General features: G+C 48.2%; 1 long non-coding RNA gene across 1 annotated transcript; it reads right to left on the bottom strand.

The window, feature by feature from the left end:
* Positions 1–7,376: 7,376 nt before the first annotated feature.
* Positions 7,377–26,780, bottom strand: LOC130705950 (uncharacterized). Its single transcript, XR_009006348.1, has 3 exons — positions 26,749–26,780; positions 16,353–16,423; positions 7,377–8,442 (listed from the first exon to the last, which is right to left on the bottom strand). It is a non-coding gene; the product is annotated as an uncharacterized LOC130705950 (long non-coding RNA).
* Between the last annotated feature and the right edge of the window lie 58 nt (positions 26,781–26,838).

The raw sequence follows: 26,838 nt of genomic DNA, 5'->3' as shown, positions 1-26,838 counted from the left end.
GGAGGAGTTATAACTGTGGTGAAAAATCACTCAGGGTCTCACCTCAGTATCTGCACCCAAATGGCTTCAGCTATACATTCTCCAAAACACAGCATCAAGGCTAACAGCCAATGGGCTGAAAGTCCTAAAACTCAGTCTTTTTAGTGTCCCATAAATGAAAAAAGGGGGAAGCACAGGCCTGGACTGAAAGTCAGGAAGGGAGCACGCATTCTCATGGGGTTAGGGTAGGGCTGCCCCATCCTCTGTGATAGCTCAACTCCTAAAAGAGGAAAATGGTATCACCGTTAGGACTAATCCCCGGAGTATTGAACCACATCATGAAAAAAAATTCCATTGTTCTCACTATCTGAGTGAGGGCTGGGGAGGGAAGGGAATCTAGGTCTGCAACATGGGACGTGGTCTATTACTGATACATCAAGCATTCTCGTTCTAAAATGTAAATCGGATCATATAGGTCTCCAGCTGCATTGCCTTCATTGGTTTTGGATAAATTCCAAAGTCCTTAACACTGCATCTAAGACCTTTTCTGATCTGACATCAGCCTATTTTTCCAGATTTATCTCTCACCGCAGCCCTCACCCCCAGTAACTCTCTACATTTGATCCACCCTGTGTTCCCAGAACCTGCCAGCTTTTCTCTTGATACGTGGGTCTTGCCCATGTTGTTCCCTCTGTCTGGAACTTATTTGCCCCACCTTCTCTTTCTCTGGCTAACATCTACTGGACTAGAAAACACAGGGCAGAAAACAAACAGTACCAGCTCTCAGCTGAGTTTTTACGTTATATTAATACTTCATTTCTCTGAAAGCTCCCAGAACTAAAGAATGTGCAAAGCCACAAATCAAGCAATGCCATATAGGAAATAATTTTTAAGCAATAAATGTTAAATACAGTTTACAAGTACTTGTAGAAGCTTGTTAAAAACATGAACATCAATTACTCAAATTTTAAGGTGCATTTGTAAAAAATGATCCATATGTAATTGGTAGATCATCCTTTTTGAAGTCAGATATACATGGCTTTGCGGTTCAGCTCTGCCACTTATTAGCAGTAGGACCTTGGAAAATTATCTACCTCCTCTTGGCTCCGTCTTCTCATCTGCGAAGTGGGGATGACTTTAGCACCTGCCTGACAGAGTTGTGGCGAGGCTCAAATGAGATAATAAGGATAAAGTGCTTAGTGCTATTTACCAGGTGCAATGAACTGAATGTTCCTATCTCCCCAAATTCGTATGTTGAAATCCTAACTCCCAATGTGATGGTATTTGGAGGTGGGGCCTTTGGGAGGTGATTAGGTCATCAGGGCAGAGCCCTCACGAATGGGATTAATGCCCTGATAAAGGAGACCCTAGAGAGACCCCTCACCCTTCCCATCATGTGAGGACACAGACAAAAGCTGTGAGGAAACCAGCCCTCACCCCTGAATCTACCAGTCCCTTGATCTTGGATTTCCAGCTTCCAGAACTGTGAGAAATAAATTTCTGGTATTTATAAGCCACTCAGTCTATGGTATTTTTGTTTTCGTAGCCTGAGCAGACTAAGACACCAGGCATGCAGTAGCATTCAACCAACTTAATGACAACAGTCACCATCGTCAACGTTATCGTTTAACATCAAAATGCTAAAACAGCCCTGCCGCATCTCTCCGTGGCAGCTCCTGGTGCTGTAAAACTTGAGTTGGTACCATTTTGCAGCTACCAAAACCATGTAGGGGGTAAACCGAGCCTAGATCACTCCAAAGATCTCCACCCACCACCTTCACGTTTGGAAAAAGGAAAATGCAGGAGTCTTCCCCCGTGGGTATGCCCAGGAGGGGGGAAATCCCTAGGACATTCTGGAGGGTCTAGCCAACCACCGAATTAAAGAGGGAGGCAGCCCCCTTTTGCAATCCCTAAAAAGCACGTTGCCCTTTCCTAAGGCTATCCTCATTCCTTCGTCCAACCTGACGGAGGCAGGGCAGATATCACTCTTATAATTTTAAATGAGGAAACTGAGTCCCTTAAGGCAAGCTGCCCAAGCTCACAGGAGTAAACTCTTCCCCATCCCCGTCCCCACTGCCCACACGCCCGGGGCAGCAGCCCCTAAACTCAACATCCTCTGCCCTTCTCAGAGGCGCCACCGTGCTCCTTTCCACAGTTTAACTTTCCTGCTCCTGACAATGGCCGTCTGTGAGAGGCCCTCAGCGCCTGGAATTCGAAATTGTTTTTCTTCCCTCCCTTCCTAAGGACCAGATTGTCCCGAAGCTCCAGGCTGCCTGGCTGGTGCAGGCCTGACAGGCTGGCACTGGAGTTGCATGGAGGACACGGATTTGTTTTCTCAGGATTGCTCATGAGCGATGGAGTGCTGGCCTTGGCTTCCTCGTGAGAGGTGCAAGGCAGTTAGGCATGTATTTGCAGGGAAGTAAACTTCAAGGATAAACAGAAAACACACACACACTCCACATCCTGCCAGCCAAGCCCCGGTCTCCTCGTCCTGACAGGTGATCCATTCTGACTTCCTTAGAGACGCACACCCAGCCGACTGCAGGCCTTGAAGCATGGCGGGCGGGAAAGAGGACAAACTTGGATTCTCCACTTTCTAGCAGGGTGGGCGTGAAAAAGTTACGTACTCTCTACACCAGAGGCTCCACATTTGAAAGCTAGTCAGCATTCTTTTGGTTCCTCCAACATACCAGAGTCTTCCCCACCCCAGGGCCTTTGAATGCACTCCTGTCTCTGCCTGCGATGCTCTCCCCACGTCCCCCGACTCTCATGAATGGCATCCCTAACCCTTCAGGCTTCAGCTTAAACACCATCTTCTCAAAGAGCCTTTCCCCAGCTACCCTGTCTAAAGGAGGTCACCCTCCACCCACCCCACACCAATTATTGCCTATCTTGGGCATTCATTGGCTTTCTTCAAGTATTTGTCACAATATCGAATACCCTTTATTTGCTTTGTCTTCCTGTTCAAACCTGAAGCTCCTCGGGAGCTGCTTTCTGCCGTGCCGGCACAGTACCTGGAACGTGATGAGGACTCAATCAATATCTGTTTAAATCATAATAAATGTCCTTGCTTTGTCCAGGCTTAATTAGTTCAAGGGAAAGATCAATAACAGCCACCAGAACCCAGAATCCCTGATCCTGTGGGCAATTTTATCTTCAACTGAACTCACATGAATGATAAATAACAGCGGCAGAAAGATGTGTAGCCCAAAAGGCCAAGGAGACTAATGATCTTGTTGCCAGAAAAGACATCACAAACTCTTTGTTGTGTGTTCTATAATTTGGGAACTACACCAATTGTATAACATTTTTCCCACATCTGCTTGGGAATCCTCTCTACCTGCATAAGTATGGAGGTGTGTTTATAAAAATATCTATCAATAAATCATCGAAGAATTTAACAGAAGGCTGGATGAAAAAATATTATCAGTGACAAGCTAATACATGGGAATTTACAATTAAGTTCTATTTATATGATACAGATTTGTGAAGTGTCTGAGTTATAAATAAATGAATGATGCAGTTCTACACTCAGTAGCTAATAAACTTGCTTAGAAAATGAAATATATACTTATGAAACTATTCTAGGAGCCTATTTAAAAAGCATAAAATAGTATAATGAAACTATTTAGTTAAATGCTTTGAGTTAGAATTAGGAAAAAATTAAAAGAAAAGGGTTTTGGCTAAAGTCTTGAAGAGATGATTGAATAGGGATTAGCACAGAAAAAGTATAAAGTTTTAGAACCGGAAGAAGGATTTGTTTTATTAGTAAATAGAATCCCCTTATTACAAGTGTTTTTTTTAAAATTTTTTTATTGGAGTATAGGTGCTTTACAATATTGTGTTAGTTTATACTGTACAGCAAAGTGAATCAGCTTTACGTATACATATATCCCCTCTTTTTTGGATGTCCTTCTCATTTAGGTCACCACAGACTTCCCTGTGCTATACGGTAGGTTCTCATTAGTACAAGTGTTTTTTAAGTGAAATATATTTGACATATAACATTGCGTAAGTTTAAGAGGTACAACATGTTGATTTGATATATTTATATGTTGTAATATGACTGCCATTGTAGCAGTAGCACCTCGATCATATCACATGATTATCATTTCTTTTTTTATGTTGGGAATAATTAAGATCTAGTCTCTTAAGCAAGTCTGATGCTTATAATACAATATTGTCATCTATACTCATTATACTGTGCGTTACAACTCCAGGACTTATTTATCTACTAGTTGCAAGTTGGTAACCTTAAAAAAACATCTCTCCTATCCCCCCACCTCCCAGTCCTTGGTAACCACCACTTTCCTCTGTTTTTACAAATCTGGCTTCTTTAGATTAAACATATAAGTGATATCAAACAGGGTTTGTCCTCTGTCTGACTTATCTCACTTAGCATAATGTCTTCAAGTTCTAACCATGTTGTCACAAATGGCAGGGTTTCCTTCTTTCTTATGGCTGAATAATATTCCATTGTTCAGCCACACACACACACACACACACACACACATATATGTATGTGTACATACATCTCACATCTCCTTTATCTGTTCATTCATTGAATGGATGGGTGAGGGCACTGAGATTGTTTCCCTCTCTTGGCTACTATGAATAATGCTGCAGATGTCCTTTCAATATCCTGTTTTCATTTCCTTTGGGAGAACCCCTTATTTACACGTGTAGAAAACGAGGTTCAGTGGGATTTCCCCCCTACCTGGTTCCCGTAGCAGAGGAGGATCAGCAAGCGAGGAGCCCAGGTACCCAGTCTTTCCACTACATCATTCTGGCCACTTTAGGAGGAGGTGGGGCAAAACCTCGGCTGAGGCACCAAACTGAGTGAGCAGATGTGGCCGTGGCCATGGCAACAGGACTAGGCTAGGAATGGAGAGACGTGACAGGAAAGGTTTGGAGGTGAACTGGGGGATGGCCAGTGGCTGCTTTCCTCATAGAACATCCTTATTTTGGGCATGTTGACTTGCTAAGTGGCTCCTGAGTCATCCCTCTCGAGGCTAGGAACCAACTCAAATAGAGGAGCTCATACATCACGCCTTTCACCCTGGGCTTCGTGGGTACCCACCAAATATTTGTTGATTTGCTTTGACCGTGATGCTAGACCTATAAGCGTGCCCTGGGAAAGTCTGCGTGTGCCATGACCATAGAGCGTCCTATTTATCTTGGGAGGGTTCAGGGCAGGGAAAAAATAAGTCACCTCATTACTGATAGCAGGCATTGCTCCTACTGAATCAAAATGCTCTCGTTGACTTGAAACAAGAAACAGTTGAGCTGGAAGAATGTGGCAGAGAATGGAAATGTAGCAGGAAGGTACCATTTTCACCCTCCCTCTGCTGATTACAACTACACCCAAGCAGGGCCCCATGGGTGGGGTCCCCTTTTTCTAGCTGGAGAAAGAAACTCCCCAGAGAACTGTGGAGGCCAGCTCCACTTTGTAATACCTGTAAAATCTGGGGCATGACGTTCACCCCTTTGAGCCACAGTCCCCTCATTTGCTAACACAGATAAAGCACTCAGCATGATGCATGGCAAAGAGCAGGTGTCCAGGAAATATAAGTTCTCCTTTCCCTCCAGGGAGAGAGGGCGGGCTGCACAGAGAAAGAGAACAAACTTGTGTGGTCTGGTGGCGGAGGGATGGGAGCTTGGGGAAGAGAGAACACTGAGGAATTCTCAAATCATGAGGCAAGCCTTGAACCTTCCAGAGAAAAGGAAGGAATAGAGACATGGTACGAAACAAAGAGAAAGGTTCCGAATACGTGGATTCAAAGTCCACTTTAAGGCAAGAGCATCTTGGGCAAGTTGGATTCACTCTTTGGAACTCAGCTTCTCAAGTAAAAATAAGGAAGCTTTAATATTAATCTCTGAGGGTCCTTAGAGCTCTATGGTTCAAAGGTTTTAAACACTAAGATGGCAAAAAGCAAGGGCCTGGGCAAGAGAAATCTCCTCCCTGGTGGTCCTCCCCATCACAGAGCAGAAGCTAAGTAGACAAAGAAACACATCAGGACTATCTCAGGATAGTAACCGAAAGATGAAGGTGAAATACACTCGCTATTTTCAGCCCAGAGGGTCTCCACTTCCCCTGAGTTCCAGTTACTTTTGGGGGCAGTTGCATGGGAGGATTGCTAAAGGGAACACTCTAATCTATTTCAAAGGGCCGTAAGATTGGTCAAGTAGGTAAGAAAAATCCATGAAAACCGTCTGTGGCTTTAACCAGCCTTGACTGTAAAGTGAGCCCCAGTCCTGAGTGTTTATCTCTTGGCTGCCGTTCCAGGGTGAGGGGAGTAATGATAAGAGGATGAAGGAGAGATTCAAAGTGGAAATCCATCCTCCCATACGGCCGTCTCAGCTGCGTCCTGACCCCTGTTAGTAATGTGGCCTGAGGCTTGCTTCAAGTTGATTCAGTCCCCTGAAACGCAAACACCCTCAAGGTAGGCCAGGCACTTCTGAGACGTCAGTCATCACTGACCGAGAGCCTCCCACTTCTCAAGTTGGAAAATCAAAGGACGTATGTGTTCTTTGGTCTGGGGAGGCTGACATTTCTACTCCCATCTGAAGTGTTTGGATCTGTAGAAGCTGGGTGTATCAGTTTCCTTGGGCTGCCGTGAAGAAATGCCACAAACTGGGTGGATTAAAACAACAGAAATGTATTGTCTCGTAGTTCAGGAGGCTAGAAGTCCAAAGTCATTGTCTGAGCACGGCCATGGTCCCCCTGAATGCACTAGGAAAGGGTGTGCTCCATGTCATTCGCCCAGCCTCTGTAGCCTCTGGTGTTCCGCGGCTGACAGATGCATCAGTCCAATCCTCTGCTTTCTCCTCCCTGTATCTTCCTTTTGTATATATATGTCTGTGTCCAAATTTCCCCTTTTTAAAAGGACACCAGTCCTATAGGATCTCAGGCCCACCCTACTCCAGTGTGACATCATCTTAACTAATTACATCTGCAATGACCCTATTTCCAAGTAAGGCCAGATTCTGAGGTACCAGGGCTTAGGGCTTCCACATCTTTTAGGAGGACCCAATTCAACCCATAACACTAGACTTCTCTAACTTAGGATCAAGAGGCCAAGATTTGAAAGTAACATTCCCCAAAGATTAAAGACCGTGAACATCTATTCTTTGCGCCCAATACTCCTTCATGAGAAATGATACATTAAAATGGACACCAACGCAGGCAGCTCCAATGGGTAACTGGCCCATAATCTCTCTCCCTTCACCCAACCCACATCTTAAACCTCCATGAGCTTCCAGACCCTCATAATGCACTTCAGTTACAGAGTAATACACCCCTCAAATAATCCCACGCCAAAGCTGTTTATGTAACACTAAGGAGACTTGACGTAGCTGCATCCAAGTAGAAATAAACATTTTATTCTATTCAGCAAAGGAAGGCTTCCTGGGGGAAGTGGTCACAGAAGGCTGAGAACAGAAACAGGCATCTAGGAAAAGACATGTACGTGAATAAGGCCCAACGCTGAAAAAGTTTCATATCAAATCGTTACCCGTTTCCCCAAATCCCCACAAAGAAACATTCAAGCTAGAATAGTTTCAGGGGGATAAAAAGCGCACAAAACAACAATTTCATTTACTTCTGCCTGGCTTCGGGTACAGAAAGTTTCAGGGGAGGGTCATACAAAAAGGCTCCCTTTCTCCGTGTCTTCTAACATATTATTTCTACATGAGTACTATCAGGCTAGTTACCCAAAGACTGATGCAGAACAAGAAGCCGATCACATTTCCCAATCTTATTTGCAAACAAGCGTTCATTTCCTGCTTATCAAGGCATCGTGCGGGCACTTTGTCTGTTCAAATCATTGTCTTAAGCCAGTGATGCAAACCACTGAGCAAGGCTGGCCCCAGCCAGAGCCCGGACGCTCAATGTCATTGAGCTCAAGGAGCAGATAATTAGTATTGAAAGGTGTGATTGCACCCCACTCAGCCAGGTAATCAGCCCCTGATTTCTCTTCAAGATTCTAGACCAATTGGAAATCTTAGCCCAAGAGGAGGCTGGAGGGAATTATCCTGGAAGTGTAGTATCCCTTTTCAAATATAAACACTGGACAATTATCCCAGCCAGTTAGCCCTTCCTTGCTCGGCACACGGCATCCCAGGCGGTGAGCGGAGGGGACCATGCTCTTCCCAGGCAGGTCTGCCTCCTGGCCCTGGCTCCCATCGCCCCTCCCAAGACTGTCGCAACCTTGGGATGTCTCTGGAGACTGAGTCTCTTCATTCTGCTGCTTGTTTTGCAAACATTTGGCTGCTTCATGGGTACCTGCTCCGACCTGAGGCCCGAACTCCCTCTTGGCTGGGATGGGGAAGGCTTCTTCAGAAGGGCTGATCTCTTTTCCCACTCAGATCCGATGGCTTGGAAGTGAGAGATTGGACTGCATCTTTCTGCTATTCCTTCAAGGACGGAATTCCACTTCTCCGTTCTCCGACGCCAGCAGCCAACTTTGACAGAAAACTTGGTTAAATATTTCAATCGGCATAAAAACAAAACATCTAAGCAATGAGTTAAAGCCTCAAAAGAGAGCTCTAGTCTCCTTTCTGACGTAGGTGGGCCCTCCTTCATGGATAGGGATGCCATCTGACAAGGAAGATGCATATGGAAACGCAGTTGCCTCTCTATCAAAGGATGCTTTCTCCATCCCTTTACAGGGCTTTGCTTTAACCAAACTCACAATGGCCAACATAGTTAGCAAAATAAACATGATCGTTCATAAAATACCGACTCTTCCTGGCTCTGATGGAGGCGGTGCAGCCAGTTACCTGCCCCCAGACTCAGAGGGAGGGCCCAGCATATAAACAAAGTTTGCATGCAAGACTCCATGTATTGTCAACATATCATGTTCAGGTTCCTGCCAACCTCACAGCAGGCACATAACTCTACATTATGTAATGCGGAGAGCAGCAAGGTTCTGGGAAAAGAGGCTTTTTGTTCCTTAGAACCTATCTACCCACTTGGGCAGATGTCTTCTGAATCAGGCCAAGCAACTCTCAGGAGCTGAGCCCCCAGAAAAGGTGCTCAGAGCCCCAGGTCACTGCTGTTCTTTCTTGCCTCTAGAAAATGCTGAGATTACAGTTTGTATTGCTGGGCAAAGGCCCTTTTGCCCTCTGCACAAAGCTCATCTTGCTTCCAATGCACCCTATTTTCCCCTACATTCTATTATGAAAATCTCAAATATCCAGAAAATTTGAAAGAATCACCCAGTAACAACCCATGAGACATATTTTTAAGTTATTGCCCTTCTCCTGCATGGCTCTTGTATTCCTACCCTCTTCTCCAAGCCACTTTTTTCAAGAGACTTTTCATGGGAAACCTATGACACGGGAAATCAGTACTCTGTGGTTCTTCAAGGTGATCTCCAGGGCTTCTGGCCTTCCTCTTTCAGAAGGGAGAAGAGCCTGGGTTACTGTTATACACAGATCTGGTTTCTGATCTCAACCCTTCCACTTACCAGCTGTGTGAACCTGGATGTGTTATTGTCTTGCTCTGAGCCTCAGTTTGCCTTCAATTTGTGATGGGCAGAGAGCTCACCCAATGAACCTAGGCTGAGCATTTATTAGACTCCAGGAACACTTCCACATGACATCCGCTAGCTCAGATGCTCACGTGGCCTCGTGAGAGGGGCCCTAGTGTTGCCTCCCATTGCAGAGAATCAGGCTGGACATCCAGGTCCTCTACCTTGTGGTGCCCTTGTAAAAGGAGCCATCGTGAGCATGGCATATTTAGTACAAAGTTTTTACTCACTGTGGCTTTTCAATGACTAATTCAAGGATTAGTATTAGCAGCAGTAGTATTTTTAGAAAGGGTCCCCAATCAGCACCCAGTTATAGATGAGAACATAGCCAACAATAAGTCCTTCTCATTGCCCTGGATTCCTATACTCCATTCTTTTAACAATTGAGGCCATTACTATTGCCGGAGCACTAGGGATGCTACCCGCCCCCCCAAACCCAGGGTCCCCTGGAGAGCTGTTTTCTGTCTAGCTGGCAAAGACCTTTCTGCAAAGCACTGCTTTGAGTGCTCAGATTTTAAATTCAGAAAACTGGATAGTACGGTTGTAAGAGGAACCAGAGAACGTTAAAATGCCGTAGTTGGGTAAGGCCATGCTGTATCAGACAAATAGAATTCAGACACCAGCACTTGTTAAGGTATATCTTTTATTGGCTGGATCACCTTTTTTTCTTTTTTTAAGTGATGGAAATTTATCAAATCTAAACTCTGTCCATATGCCCTGCTGTAAACATGGCTATTTACATCGTGGAAATATTTCCAGGCGGACTCATCTCTCATCTGTTAAGCCCAAAGATATTTTCCGTGGCGGCTGCCATACAAATTTGAAACCCTGAGAGTTCTGAGGCTCATGCCCCACAAATGATTAGCTCTTCTCTGTTTCTAGGGGAAGGCATGGGATTCCTTAAGCAAACGGATTGCCATCTTTCAGGCCAAAAAGCTCTTGACAGTTTCCAACCCTTCCCTCCTTCTAAGCTCCTTCACACACAACTCTAACCAGATTCCTCCATAAGGGAGCATGTCAGAGATTGCTAAGGTCAGTCTTCTGGCCTTGGGAAAGGCAAAAGAAGAGTGAGTGCATGCTAACTTTTGATGAAGAACTGCCTTTGAGTGAGAGATGCAACTGAAGCCCAGAGATGTGGTATAGCTTTTCTAAAGTCACAGAGCAAGTCAATCAAACAAAAAACAAAAAAACAACAAAAAAAGAGAGAATTTATGAGTTCTGAATCCAGAGTACTGCTGTGCGTTAGATAAGGAATAACGCCCATTTGCATAAGTCCAGAGACTCGAGAACTGAAACAAATCCTTGGAGAACAAGCGTTTTGGAAACAATTGAAAGCATGCTAATGACATTGTCTTTCTCAAAGAGTGCAGTTTCAGATGCACCAAGATAGGACACTGTTGATGAATCTGATACATTTTGCATCAGATGAAAAAGAAGGGGCATCTTCTGAGTCTCTGCCATTAGTAGTTGAAGAAGAAAAGTTAGAGTTTGGCTAAGAGATGCCCAGCCCAGGAGAGAGACAAAGGTTCACAGAACAGATGGACATGTTCAGAATGAAAGGGACCACCAACTGATCAAACCGTGAAACTCTCCCCAAAGTAGAGTCACAAGCAACTCCAGAGCTGTGTCTACAACCATACAAGGGTTCTTGCTAAAATCTAAAGAGAAGGAGAAGGAGTGGGGGGGGTGGGGGGAGGAGGGATGAAATGAGGTAGCAGTGTCCATCAGGAGCCTACACACATTTATGAGAATTATATTTAAGAACTTGCTTTGGGAAGGACTCTCCTGACAAGTCATCTGGGCACATTAATCCTTCCTTGGGCCGTGGAAGTTCACCGCCAGCAGCTGACATGGCCTCGTAGAGAAACAATCAAGGACGGGCGGGAGAAAGTGATGCTTTAGGTGGGCTGGCAGAACAACTTCGTGGACTGCTTTTTTTTTTTTAACATACTCACAGAACTATGTGAAGCCAAATGTTCTTCAGGCCGGGCCAGACGTTCTTCCCCCACCTTGGGGGTCTGCCAGTTTTTGCTGGCTCTCTCTCCACTGTCAAGCCTTCTTGTGAAATGACTGGTACTTCCTGCTTCCCGTCGCACCCCAGACCCAGACACGCTACCTCTCCCTGGGTAGCCGCCCTATGGTTTTGTGAAAGGGAGCCAAGGGGCTCTTGAGGACATAGGAGCCCTGTTCAGATGAGAACAGAAAGGAACAAGGTCATTTCCCCTGCTGCTTCCTAGTTTTCTTCTACCTTTTTCTGCTCCCCCTCATCTCTGACCATGGTCGCTTCTCCCTGGCTCTAATTCAGCGTCACATTCCTGCTTCTTTGTGTCCCAGCCTCCCAGCTACAAGGCCACGAGATGTTCAGAGAGCTCTGGCTCCAAGAAATTCTCATCTCCATAGACCTGTCTACCCACCTCCCACCTGCCTCAGAGAAACAGCCAACATTCCTTCAGTCCCACAGAGAAAGGGTGTGACTTGGATTACTCAATGAAGCCTCCGAGCCAGCATCTTATGCCCCCAAAACAACAGCGTTGTGTTTTTCTTGGACTTGCTTCATTTTATTTGGTTTCTCCTTTGATTAGCAGGAAGAACTCCTCTCCCTCCCCCTCCTTTTTTTTTTTTTTTTTAATCCACCAGCCCAGTTTTTCCGTTCTTCCAGTAGGATCCCAACCCCCAACCTCAATAAGGTGAAGCCCTGGATCATGAACTTGAGTGACATCAGTGAGCTTGAGAAACGCCATCCGTTTCTCCCAGGCTGTCTCACACATGGGAATCATCTCTTGGGAGCCTACAGGCCATCTCCGATCTGTTTGTTTTGGATGCTAATCCCAGGACGCTGGGTGAGGTGTTAGTCAGACTGACCTTTCCCATTTTCTGAGTCAGTGATCTTAGATCACTAAGTCAGGCTCTAAGTGTTGAAAATGAAAATCAATGTGTGGGCCACGCCAGAGGCAGCCGGGAAGGTGGGAACAAAGGGGTGAGAGGGGAAGGTGACACGTTGGTTTTGGTTGAGACAAACAAACACAACCCTCTATCTGAGATCAAATCCATCCTCATCAAAAAGGATTCTGAGCGTTTGGGATGAGGCTCATATTACAAAGAGTCTTACAGGGACTTGACCCCCTCTAGACACGTATTGCCTCTGAAAGGGCTAGTATCAGTCGGAAGTCTCAAGAGAGCTTCCATCCATCCCCAAACAACCCAATCTCCTGGTATTCACGGAATTTTCTGTTTAGTTGTCTACTGAGTTGGGAGGTTGGTTGGGCTGCAAGAGATATTTATGGAGTATCTTACCTCTCACCAGGCGAGGGCATTTAGGGCACCCACCAATTCCACCCCAAGCTTCTCTATCAAACAAATAGATCTAATGGAATAACAATGCTCATAATGCCAGGTGCTTGTTTGGATCGGCTTTTTAAATCCAGCTCTTATCTCAGAGGTCAAAGTCCCTAGTAAGCCTGAGGCAACGCTGCTTAAATATCAATGGAAACTCAGACAAGGCAACTTCTCATTTTTAACAGGAGAAAACAGGCTCCTTGAGAAGCAAAGTGTTTCTCAAAAGGTCACACAACATACTTACAGGAACACAGAGGTCACATTTTTGGTCTAAGGAACCCTGGGTTTAGGATTATTAACGGAAAGGTATATGGAGGTTGCATTGTGTTGGCAAAAGTTAGTTTTTAGGTTTAACCAAATATGCTGACCATCCCCTCAAGCTCTGTTGCATTAGAATCTTCAGAACTCTCCTATCTCCCAAATCGTCAGTGAAACATTTTTTCTCCTACCTAACCAATTCCAGCACACAATCTGGACTTCCTTTCACTTAAACATATCAAGCATAGCAGGTGCAATTCCCTTCAACAAATATTTGTTGAGCACCAATTACCTTCAAGGCATTTGCTCAAATCAGATAAAAAATGCTAAACCCGCTTGTGAAGCAAACCATCCCTTATCACACTCTCTCTCTGTTTCCAAAATTCAGCACCTCACTCCTTTCTTTTTTTTTTTCTTCTACCATCCTGTTCTCAAGAAGCGACAACTTGATTATAAAAAGAAAGAAATTATCCCTATTTTCTTTTCTCGGAGAACGCGCATACACAGACACACAGACACATAGCCACGCACGCACATCTGTGTAAAATAGTTATTTGTCAGTAAGATCTCCCCAGACGTCATGGATGAAAATACACTAGGCCCGTCTAAGCTGCGAGTATGCATTTTTTTTTAAGACTCCACGAAAAGAAAAAGAGAAAAGGCAAAACCCAACAGGACCCTAAAGGAGTCAGATCCCTTTCTATATTGTCAGGTAATTGTTAGCAGAAATCGGCTGTAATAACAAGCCATTTTAAAGGAATGCCAATTCAACTCACTCCTGCTCAAAGAAGATCCAGAGTCTGCCTTTGTTCCTAACCTGGGCAGTTTTGAGAAAATAACAATACCTTCTTTTAGAAACTGTGGGGAATCTGAAAGGTAGGGCTTCTACTCTCCCAGATAAGGGCTGGCAGGAACGGTGAGTGCTACCAAGGGCAGGCTGGTGTCAGCTCTTGCTGGGGGCAGCCAGGAGCCCCTGGAGGAGAGGGCCATCCTCTGGGGAGGCAGGGAGGTTTGGGGCGGGGCTGGAGGGGTTGGGGGGCGGGGTGAGGGTTGTGGCAGGAAGAGGGCATCTTGCTTTCAGAAACTTAAAAAAGGATCTCAACTCCTCGGTGTGAACGGGCCAGCCCAGGCCTCCATAGTGGCAGAAACACCAGTCTCTTCGGAAACGGCTCCCTGCTGACGGTATGTTTGCAGTCTGGGACAGTTTTACACCACTGGTTCCTTCCAAGAGTCTGAGGTTTAGGGTTTGGGTGAGCTTGAGGGCTAGTCTTTTTTTTTTCTTCCCCCCTACCTTTTTATTCACAGTTTCCAATACACAAAGCACTTTATACCATCCATGGAAACCCCTGTGGCCACAGACTAGAAAAAGACTATGACGAGTGTCCGACACACGCGGGGAAGGCAGAGGGCAGTGTCCAGTTATGTGGCACGGATGTGTTGCTTTTTTTAAAAAATCAGGTCCCCAAAGCGGCAGTTCTTTGCGAAAGGCTGGACGGGCAAGGGCTTCAGCTAAGAGAGCAGCACAGCCTGACATGATGGATTAAGAAATGAAGTTGCCTTGAGTTGGTCCATTTGGGTAGTTGTGTAGCACAAGCCAGGCCTCTCTTAGACATTTGTGAAATGTTTGGGGAGTGAATGTGCGATGCTTTTTTAAAGGGCTCTGTGTCATCGTTAGAATGTACTGGATGCTTCCCAGAGGCCAGAGTCCTAATGTTTGAATCTGTCATTGTTCTCATCCCCACTAGACTCCCTGGCTCCCCTGAGAAGGATCTGAGCTCAGGAAACATCAATAAAATGTGCTACTAGGGACTTCTCTGGTGGTCCAGCGGTTAAGGGGGTCGGGGTTCGATCCCTGGTCAGGGAACTAGATCCCGCCTGCTGCAACTGAAACCCGGCGCAGCCATATGAATAAATAAATAGATAAATAGATAAATAGATAAATGTTTTTAAAAATAAATAAATAAAATGTGCTACTAAAATAACTGATCTTTGTTCTTCTCTTGAGGTCTTCTGCCCCTTTCTGTATACTCTCTGGAGATAGTCCTGTGCAATCACCTTTACCCACCTTTCCTTTTTTCCAAACAATTATACCGGAATGATTGCCAAAAATGAAGATTGAGCCCAGTTGAATTCTAATCTGGCTCCTCCATAGAGAAAACGCTAGAGAACGGTGGAAAGGACACCATCAGGGAATCTGAGCTCCAAGTCTCCGCAGCATCTGCCCGCCCCCCTCTTTGGAGCATCAGCTTCCTCTTTCCTTAAACCAGCATCACAACCCTCTCCCCACGTGCTGTACACCATCAAGTCTCAAACATCAATCTTTGCTGTACAAATGAAATGTCTTCTCATACAGACCAAGTTTGAACCAGAGGATTCTAATCTTGATTCCTCCCCGAAAGAATGCGTTCTTCTCCTACACTGTCCTTCTCCAGGGTCTGGGCAGGAGGGGAGAATGGCTATAAGGCAAACAGCGAGTACCAATGGGAAGTGAGATCACCAGGTTACTGAATCAGCCATGACTTAATGCAAAACGCAAGACAGCCACTTGAGAGTCAGAAATCCCAGCAGCCCCTCTTCCCTCCCAAGCCCTTCTCTTCCACTGACAGCCTTGTTTGGGAACTTTTGTCCCCAAATCTGGGTTGCCTCATAAAACACAGAGTCCAAAGGAAATAAGGCAAGGCCAAAAAGAAACAAGGCTATGGGTAAAATTTCCCCCACTGGAGAAGAGAGATGACAATGGCATAGCCCATCTGGTCTTCTGAGTTTTTACACAATAAGCATCCAAGCGTTGGTGGCTACTGTTTTCTTGTTTCACTGTTGCTGTTAGTGTGGGTTTTTAGCCCTTTGCCCTTAGAGCTGTAAAAGTTTGGACAAGTGACTTAACCATTCTAAACCTTATCTTTCTCATCTATTAAATGGGGGAAAGGAAGAAGTACCATGAAAGGTTTTCTTGGGGGGATACAGGTGACATATCCAGGTAAAGCCCTTAGCAGATTGCCAAGCACATGGTAAGGGCTCTGCAAACACTTCCTCTTATTAATAAATGACCCAATGGAGCAAAAAGGGACAGGGTGATGACACAAGGCCCTGCCTTCCAGAATGGTGAGGACTTCTCCAGGATTAGGGGGACAGTGACCTCCCATTTCTGCTATGTTGAATAAAATGATTTTGAAAACCTGGACAAGCCTGGATCAAGATGTAAAAAAGCTGCCACCCAACCCAGAGAAGAAAGAAATCCCAACACACCTCAGAGTGAAATGATGGCTGTGAAACGATGTCAACCAAGGCACCACTTCTGCAAACCCAGAGAGGTTCTCCTGAAAAGGAAATGAAGAGGAGGAAAGACAGGTCAGATGTGCAAGGTTCAAGTCACACTTTGTCCTCTGCTCCTGTGAGACAAAGGTGGCCAAACCCTGACTAGGGGAGAAGGGAGGAGATAAGATCAGAGACACATTTCACAAAAGGGTAGAGCCCCCCGTCTCTCCGCGTGACCCAGAAAAGAGCCAGAGTCCAAGGAGATCTCCGGGGGAACAGTGAGAATGTGGGGGAGCGGTCTGCTTGGATGAGGCGGCCTGCGGGCTTGGGAGCCAGAGTTCCGTGGAAACAGCGGTGTGTGGCACTCTGCGTGTGTGGGACACGCCAGGGGAGGCAGATGCGACCCTGGCAACACGGGATCCAGGGACCTGCCTCTCCCCTTAACTGCGTGACCTTGAGCATGCCACAGGCTCTTTTCAGGGCTTCTGTTTCTGAACACGAAAAAGCAGGGAGAATAATTTCTTCCCCTCACAGCGTCCTAAACATGTCCGGGGAATACAGCTGATGAGTGGATGTAAGGGCACTTCAAAAGCAGAAGCAGGAAGCAGCCGCAAGGAGTATTCATTAGCGGTGAAATTATTTTTCAGTAACAAGTGAGAAGGCACAAGAGCCGATTCTTTAGAGTGATGTGCGTGTGCGCGTGTGTGCGCATGTACACGTGCGCGTGGGAGAAAAAGAGAGAGGGGATAGAGTGTGAACCCCCAGGATTCCTGCCCCGGAGCGAGTGATTCCGCAGCGTGTGAATGGGCGTTCGGAGGGAACCGCGTAGAGCTACGATGGGTGAGTCCGGGTAGGTGCTGGTTTTGTGGGTCGGAGTGATGGAAATCACAGTGTGGATGGAAATGGACACAGTGCACTGAGTAGGGAGAATACAGGCTCTAAACAGACTGGAGGCTTCTCTTCCCTAAGCCGGGAACCCCACATTTCCTACCCGGGGTGGCGCCCACTGGCTGGAAGAGAATGCCCATCCTCGACCCCTCACTGCATCACCCCACCCGTGTGGCACCAAGTTTCACCCAGGAAGAGCAAAGAGCCGTGACACTTTGACACTTAATAGCTAAATAAATACATGTTGAAATTAACTCCTCCCACCCCGCCCCACCCCACCCTCAAGCCAGTGCAATAGTTCCCAAAGCTCCAGTTTCTCTCCTCCTCCTGTTTCTCCTTGCCCTCTACCTCTCCTTCTCCCCTTCTTCTTCCTCCAAGTTAGTCACCGTTTGGAGAGGGGCAGGGGTGGAGATGGGTGATTTTGTTTTTCAAGTGCCTTTGGTTGGAGAGGATGTAGGGTGTTAGGTCCAAACATTACCGCAAGAGTCCCCCAAGTCCCTAGACATCGTACAACCACGTTACACACACTTTCATTCTCTCTTTCCCTTTAAATCCCCCCAGCCCCCAAAGAGGAGTAGGGGAGGGATTTGTGCTTCTGGGGCTCCTGGGACTGATTAGCCTGCAGATTTCAGGTAGCTCCAGCCACATGTGCAGCCCACATGACACCCCTAATTCCATACCCACAGCCCTCCTTCTCCAAACAAACAGCAGCGCCCTTGGCAGAGGAAAGAAAATGCCTTTCTTAGGGGAGCTGCAGAGGAAAGCCAGGTCATAACTGTCTGCTCTGCTCTGGACCACCCCCCTTCCCCACTCTCCCCGCCCACCATTCATTCCACAGGCAGCCACACCGCGCGCGAGGCTCATCCATGAAAGGACTGTACCTCATGCTTAGAAAAGCAAGCAAGAAAACCAGGAAGAGAAAAATATTTATTATCCTTGTATATTTGGGTAGCAAGGTCTGGGGGTTTTAGAGGTTCTGATATGTTAATAATGATTTCAGTTTGTGGTTTGTTTTCTCAGAACCTGTAAATCCAGGCCAGAAATGTACAAAGATTGTAATCTAAAAGCTTTACATCCATCACTCCAAAAATTCTCCAAAGGCATGTCTCCAACACTCTTTCCTATAGGAAGAAGTCAGAGGGTAGGAAATTTAAAAGAGGATTCCAGAACAAGGACAGACTTCCTTGTGAGTGGCATAGGCAGCCGTCTACGGGACACATTTTGGAGGGGAGCTATAAAGATATCTCATCCGACCAGCCAAGGTATCCCACCACGTGACTAGCAGAAATCTACCATTAGATATTCATTGCTGTGGCTAAGTTTTGGTCATTCATTCTCTAAATGAATCTTTATTCGGCAGAGTCTTTGTGGCATATAGACTGGGGATACAAAGAGAATAACGCTCTGTACTTGTCCTCAAGGAGATCACAGTTTAACGGTAAGCATATCCACACAAAGGATAAATGACAACACAAAGAGGCATGAACAAAATGTTATAAAAACAGAGAGATAAGAGCAAATATCCATTCCTGGGGAGACCTCAAGTCTTCACAGAGGGGTTAGATCTGTGAAGACCTCGGATCTCTATCTCCTGTTAACGTCTGGCTACCTCTGAGACCAAGAATATACTAAGTATATAGTCATTTACTCCATAGTCTGAATAAGGCTCACATCTTTCCCAAGAGAACAGTAGATGAGGGCAGCTTTTATCTGAGAGAGACACCTTTCCCTGAAAAGGGAGAGGTGTGCTGCCGGCAAGCGTAAGGAAGGCTCCCCAGTCCATGAGAAAGGAAACTCCTGAAGATGAGGGATAAGCCAGTACATAAATCCAGGAAGGCTGGGCCGGTTCAATACATGAGTCATTGAGGAACAACCAAAAAACATGGAAAAGACCTGAGGAATTAGGACTACTCTCAGGAATGAGCAAATGAAGGCAAATCAATAATTCTTTCTAAGGAAATTCCAAGGAAGCTTTGCTTGGGATTTCTTAGAATCAAAAGAGAACCTGGTCTTTTCTCTGAACCCATTCTTAAGTCTCAAATGCAGCCTCACCCTCACTTCCTGGTTTGTTTGACTGAAAATCAAAGTGCCCTTGGCAGAAGTGGGCTGGCGAAGCCTGGGGACAAAGGAAGGGGTCGGTGACCGTTCTTGCCATCCTCTGCCTAACCTGTCCGGTCCTCTTGGCTGATACTAACCCAAGACTTGGCTAAAGCAGGTCTCAGACCTTGCTGAGCTGAGGAAGTGAGCTTGGAGGCAAACACCTCCACCAATATCACTCTGAAACCCCGCTTTCCTCAGATCTAAGCTCCTGGAGGAGAGTCAGAATCAAGAGAGCCTCCTCCGTGCCAGGAAAATAAAAAGCAATTAGTGACTTTTGCTTTAGGCAGAATCGAAAGGGGAAAAAGAAATCTTGGAGCCTCACAAAACCCCACCTTCCTGGGCCTCTCCAGAACCACAATGTTCAGCCCACTCAGCGTTTGGCCAATGCCACCCTCTCCTCCCTCAGAAGATTTCTTTGCTCCTGGAAAATCATCTGGAAACTGTCATCACCACTGTGCTGGTTGGCAGATGTCCTCCAAAGAGAGAGTGAAGCGTATACCCCACACTACAAGGCATTTCTGGGCTTGGACCAAGAAAGGGGGGGCGGGGCGGGGAAAATGATGGCTGAGGCACAGGGCAGAACAGGATCAGCGGGGACAGAAGGAGAGAGGTGAGCTCTGGGGGCAAGAGGGAGGAGATGGAAAGGAATCGGACAGTGAGCCAGGAGCTCAGAACCACTTCTCCCTCAGCACTTTGATGGAGCAGCAAGGATGGGAAGTAGCTCTCTGTGACCCATGCATTCTTTCAGGGCAGGAAGAGGGGAAACCATGGCAGAGGCAGAGAGAGCAGATCTCAGAACATAGTGCGCCCAGAGGACAAAGCAGGGAATGGGTGGAATTCAGAGGCTGAATTCTGATGGAAACCAGACGAGGAGACAACAACAGCAGGGACCCAATCTTGTCCCCTTTGGATGTTCAGGCACATAGCAGGCCATCAAGCAATGTCCACTGAACTGATTTATGTGGGAGCTGAGGATGACTAAGGTTGGGCTCTCTGGGGCAGAGATGACAAGGGAAAGAATGACCGGAAAGGGTATGGGAATGGAGAGAACAAGATGTCCCCACTGCACTGTACTTACTCCACCCAGAACTGTACCCCACCATCTGGGGTCCTGGAGGCAACACTCAGACCTATGCAGCCCGTCCCCGCACAGCCGTCCGGGGTCACCCACACCTTGGAAATCTGCAAACACCAGAGGCACCTGGTTTGCTGCCCATGATACCTCATGCGTTTAGGACAGTTGAGGTTCAAACAACAGCTGGATTCGGGGCTCCTTCCCAGGCCAGGCCCCTGGGAGGGGGGGAGCAGACCCTGGAGGCAGGGGTTGAAAGCCAGGATAGAGCATGTGAGCCAAGACTACCCACCCTACCTTCCTTTCCTAGTGGAGATAGAATCCTCCTTCCATCAGACACCACTTTTCTGAGGACAACCTCCCAACCTGTGAGACGTCGCCACTGCTCCCAGAAAGGGAGTATTTAAGGAAAAGGTGCCTCCGTTTAGGGCTCTCTAAGACTACCTGTCCCTTTTGAAGAATAATAAATGCCCTGAGGTCCGAATCTCTAGTGACCCTACCCTTAAATTATACGGAGAACTGCTATTTGTCGCTGCGTTGCACGTGGTTATGAAGGCAGGTGAGACTAAAAGGACAGTCCTCGTCTGTCAACCGAAGCTGGCAGTTTTGTGAGCTTTAGGGGCACTGGGGAGGGAAGTCGTTTCTGCCACCACTCCTGCCTCGTCCAGGCTGTTGGGCCTTCTCTCATGTTTCCTCCCACCAGGAAACTGGGGGAGCAGCAGTTTCCAGCCCAAGAACTCAGTGAGACAGAAGCAATCTGCACCTTCCCATTGGAAGTACACACGTGTTGTCCTAAAGATGGAGACATGGACACTGTGAGAGTTTTCTGGGTCTTAACGATGTAAAGGCGAGGATACAAAAAACAACCATGACAGCATCAACACAACAAAACCCCTGTTCTTCTCATCTATGCCAGGCCAAATCTCACGCTTGTCAAAAAGGGCGGGCAGGGGGGGGGCATTTAAGAGTTTACTTACTCCTTTTACATCAGTGAAAGGGCCTTGGGAGGAAAATGTCACGGAGAGAAGAAAAAAAAAAAAGAAAAAGGAAACGAAAAGAAAGAACCTGCTTTCTCAAAATGCCTCATCTGCCTATTGGAAGCTGGGAGAGAACAAGAGACACCCCTTGCTTCTCCCTTGAAACAACCCCGGGAGGGAATCAGGTAATCACGCTGCCTGTCTTTCCTGCAGGCTTGCAGACATTGACGCGGACCAAGAAATTAATTTGAAATAAACAATGACAAGGCAGGAAGCCCAGCGGGTCCCCCGGGTTCCCTGTGGCCCCCACTTGGAGAATCCCCATGGCTCTTTAACCAGGCTCTTGGTCCGCCTACCCTCTACAGTTTTTGCGACGTCACCGCTCTGAGAACCCTCCGCTTTAAGACTTCACTCCGGGGAAACTCGAAAGTTGGGGACTGACCTCATGGCCTTGGCCTTCCCGGGGCCCTCGGGGCAGAACGCGCTACCGCTGCCGCCTGAGCTCGGACCGGAGGGCAGGCGACCCAGCTGCGCTCTCTGCCCTTGAGCCTCGCTCACGCCGCTCCGAAGCGGGGCCCAAGTCTCGGCAGGAAGGATGCCCGGCTTGGCCCTGAGAACGTAGAGGTGCCAGAAACCCGGGCGATGCGCTCTGCCCCGGGGATAGAAAAGGACTGCGAGAAAGACACAAGATAAGTTGTCTTTAATTCTGACAGTTACCTGCGTGATTGTTCAGTAACACCATTTCTCACGTTTCGTAGTTGGATGGAAACATTTCCCAGATTCATAAAGATCCGAAATAATCGCCCACCCTTGAGGACATCTTAGAGGGAGCGGCTGTTAGAGTCGCCTCAGGCTGAGGTTAAGTCCTCGCTCTAGAACCCGCCGTCCCTTTGGGGAATCGGCACAAAACTCCTGAGAATCTCAGCTCTTTTCTGTCGGTTCCTTCCCTGGGACCGAACACACCCTGAACCGAAAGGGGACCCGAGGGGAGGCAGGTGAGAATCTGATCTACAGAGGAAACTCCTGGGGGCTGAAGTGAGCGCCCTCGGCAACCGAGGCACCGCTGCGTCGAGCGCTTATTTTATTTGTGGTTTTGAAACATCAAGGCAAAAGCACCTTCAGCTGAAAATGCCTGAGAGGTTTTTAAAAGAGGAAAATTGTGGAGGGACGGAAAAACAAAAAAACAAAAAGCAAAAAACACTTGGCCCAGGAAATTTCCCGCAGGCCGTCCTAGGGATGCGTGGAGGCAATCCGAATGACGCGCGGCTCCCTTGTACCTTGACTAAAAACAGATATTTTCGAAAAAGTAAGGTTAAAAAAAGAGAGCACGCTCCCTTTGGAAGCCAAGCCCCTTTGGGACAGGGACTCCCCCACTCCCACCCCTCCGTTCCCCCTCGGATAGCCGGCCAGCCCTGGACTGGCCAGCTCCTCCAGGCTCTTGCTTTGGCTCGGGTCCGCGCCCCCGGGGCGCCGCGCGGGGTGGCGGCCGCCGCTGCCCCAGGCCCGGCCGGGTCACCGGGGAGCACACTGACGGCTCGTGCCTCCTTCCCCCGACACCTCCTCCCGTCCAGCTCACCCCCTTTTCTCTTCGAAAACAGAGAGGGGAAGAAAAGTGAAATGCCCCTCTCGGCCTGCAGTTTTAGGGGCGCTGGAATTATATATAGTCTTGGGTGACGCTGGTCGGTTAATCTCCCAGAATAGGGCGCCCGTTTGGGGAGAAATTTGCATGGAGAAACGTACAGTCACATGCGTTTATGGAACGTGTTGCTGGGAGGTCTGGAGGCCTGCGATGTCCAAAGATCACATTTATTTGGCCGGTTAACAGATATTTATTGCGTACCTAACGAAGCGACCTGGGACTTTCCTCTTTCCTCTTGCTGTTGCCGTCCGGCCCAACGCTTGTCCTGGGACAAGCTTACCTGCCGCTCCTTTTCAAAGAGAACTGGTGTCGGGCGTGCAGAGCGACAGGCAGACAGGATCCACGCCCAGTGAAGAGTGCTAATTACCGAGGAGCGGTTGGCAGCGGAGGGAGGGCCAGAGGACCTGAGGGTCCCGCCAGGGACTGGGGTCTTTGACCTCAAGGGAACCAGGCCAGGGGAACTGGCGCAGAGAAGGGGCATCCCTCGTCCTGGGCACTTATGTAGAAAACGTTGCCCGGGGCTGAGATCTTTGGGAGACGCTGCTGCTTTCACCCCGACCAATTTCCTCCAGGACTTGCCTCCCCGCAGAAAACGGATTTAGACACAGTCCCCACTTTTGCTAAGGAATTTTGTAGAGGGAGGTCGTGGTCCTTAATTCCCCAGGCAAAGGGAACCCATCCGCCCACACCGTCCACCCCCATCCGAGACGGAAACCCCCCCCCCAGACCCACGGTGTTTGCGCCAGCGCCCCCCCCTCTCCCCCGAGCCAGGGAAACTTGCTCAGCGCCAGCACCCCTGGGCTCCTGCCTGGGCTCCCGCGTAGACGCGGAGGGAGATCGGCCGCCCGGGCTGGGGAAATTGAGCCCGGCGCCGGCCCCCGACGCCGAGGAGAGAAGCGGGGGTGGGGGTGGGGGGGAGGTATCCCAGACCTCGGTTTCCCGAGGTTCCCCTTGGGATCCGCTCGCACCTCCAAGGCTCCGCTCCCGGCGGCAGACCTCGCGGCGCTGGCTGCGGAGCGGGACCCAAGCGCGCGACTCGGGATCCGTGGAGTGCGGTCCATCGCCTGCCCCTTTTCTTGATCTGCGTCCTTTTCCTCCCTCAGCCCCACTAGACTGTTTAGCTCCCAGGCAGAGCGCTCTGGCTGAAACTGGGCCGACAGCCTCAGTTTCCCGATCTATAAGCGGAACATTGTGAAACGGGTTTCTTTCCCTCGGGTTCTCTCTGACTCAGGTGCTCCGGTCGGGGACTGCGAGCGTTCTTCCCTGGGCAGGTTAGGGAGGTCAAGGGCGACGCGGAAGAGCCCCGGCAGAGAGGTGGAGGAGTTGGCACCCGAGCGCTTGCAGAAAGGCAGGATCGCCCCCACTGGCTAATGGACGGTGCCCACGGGTCAGAATTGGCCTGGTCCCGGCACGCCGAGCAGAGGGCAACGCTTGGCACCTGGGAGCCCGGGGTCATTGTGGTCTCGGTGTCCCCGTTCTGTGCAGAACAGAAACGTCAGGCATCTCGAACGCTTTTTTTTTTTTTTGCCCCGTGCCCTATAGACACACACCTCCCAGTTCCCCTAACTGGGATGCCCAGAGGTGGATCCGCACGGGAGGGAATATCGAGTAGGAATTTCTGCCGAGATAAATCTCAGCAGCAACACGCAGTCCTGACTGAATGGAGCACACCACCCCACCTCCACCACCATCTAAGTTTTCCGCAGTTTCTGTGTTAGACAGTTTCTGGGCTTTTGGCGCCCCCTCTGGATACAGCTAAAAATTGCAGTCCGTTTTTAAAGTCAACTGATTGTTTACCATAGGTTTTCAAAAAGATACAAAAATGCTGGCATCAAACGAACAGAAAAGGGATACACCCCGGTAACTTACGATTTAAAATGCGATATATTACGTATCTTCTATTACATAATTGTACTAAAAATATATTATGTGTACGTATTTATCTTGACAAATATTTAGTGAAATCTTCCAAAATATCTTAAAAGTCACAGTCGTCTTCACTGCCTTTATGCCAGTAAACATGGGAATTACAATAAAATGCGACTAAATACAGACGGCCTGGTTAAAACTTCTGCCTGAGGTTCTGGCCTCTGAGTCCCCTCCTGGGTCAGGTGTCTGCGAAGGCACAGTTATACTAACAACTGTCCCCTCCCTAGGATACAGAAATCAGTCCATACTAACCGGGATTTTTTTCTCCTAAGAAAGGACGAAGTTGTTCTTATACTTTCCGAGCGTATTCACGGAGCCATGAATACAAGGCTATTGTATGATGTCTCTCAAACGGGTAAACAAGCTACAGGGTACTAAAGACATCCACTTGTGAGTTACATTCGTTTAAAAAGTAAATATTGTTTAACAGGTTTGTAGCTGACTACCTTCTGAAGAGTTCCATTTCCTGTAACAAATGTTGACTTCTTCAGAAAGACGTTCTTTTAAAACGAGATTTTAAAAAATTCTTCAAGGAAAACATTCTTTGAAACCTTGCAATAGTGTCCGCAATTTGCAAATTAGAAATAAGAAGTCTTTGCTATGATGCGGGCCGATGGACACTAACAATAATTTAATTCGGAGGCGAACATTGGCGAGAGCCAGAAAGGAGTGGGGGGAACGTTTAAAATTGAATTTTCCACAGTTGTGCGTTTATTTGTGATTCTGGAGATATGTAACCCGCAGACGACTAAGATTTTTCTTCTCTCCCAGAACAGAGCCAACCAAGCTGTAAGCAGTTCGTGTAAACACAAAGCCTGTGCTCAAATCACACTTGAAATACATCAGAGACACCCCCAGCCCCCTCCCCAGAGCTCCCGAACGTCTGCAAGTCAGAAAGGACCCGACTAAAGTCAGGACGACAGGCACTTCACCGCTCCAGGTGTTTTGTTAAAAAAAAAAAAAAAAAAAGGGCGAAAGCAGGCAAGCAGCACGACTCCACCAAAGTGGAGTGTTTTGTCTGCAGTGGTGCCCATTGGTTTGGCCTTTTCAAACCAAGGCACCGGCCTCAGCCTCGCGGCCCAGGACAGCCACACTCGCAAAGTTCGACTTCTCAAAGCCAGAGCAGTATGCAAACTCTTTCCAGGGGCAACTCTGCTGGCGTTCTGATTCGACCAGAAGTGAAAAGCAGAACCTCCGAGCAGTCGCCCTGTCACGGAGGAGGGTCGGCGGGGTGGGGGGCTGGGGAGGGGGCGGCTGGAGAAGGACTTGTCAGAGTTCAAGGTCGGTGAGGCGCGCGGGACGGCTCCCGCGAGCGCGGGGCTGCGGCGTCGCCGCGGCCGCCAGCCTGAGCGGGGACCTCGCTGTGGTTTTCATTGATTCCCTTTGCAGGAGCGCAGCCGAATCCCGACCAGCCGCACCAGCCCCGGCGAACCAGAGCACGTTAAATCTACTTATATGCATTATTACCGAGGAACGGCGGGCGTTGAGTCACCAAAACTTTTGCTTCGCAAGACAATTTCTAAGCGCTTTCGGCGGAGGCCGGCTCCAGGCGCGGAAACTGGGCTATGATTTAAGTCAGGAGCGACAGCTTTTCGAATACGGCAAACTCCGACTAAGTCCCCGGGACCGCGGAGAAAACAGCGAACAGAAATGCTTGGGGGTGGGGAGCGATCCTAGTCTACACACACACACACACACACACACAGACACACACGCGTGCGCGCAAAGATTCGCGCGGAGACGGCACCGAATTCTGACATTACCAGAGCACGGCAAACTTACACACTTGGACGTCCCGGGTCCCCCGCCTTCCCCGCAGCACCCCACCCCCCCCAACCCCCCACCAGCGGACCAGCGGCTGCGCTCCCCTCC

This window comes from Balaenoptera acutorostrata, chromosome 20, assembly GCF_949987535.1.
Source record: "Balaenoptera acutorostrata chromosome 20, mBalAcu1.1, whole genome shotgun sequence".
Lineage (NCBI taxonomy): Eukaryota > Metazoa > Chordata > Mammalia > Artiodactyla > Balaenopteridae > Balaenoptera > Balaenoptera acutorostrata.
This window is presented reverse-complemented; position numbering and strand designations above follow the sequence as displayed.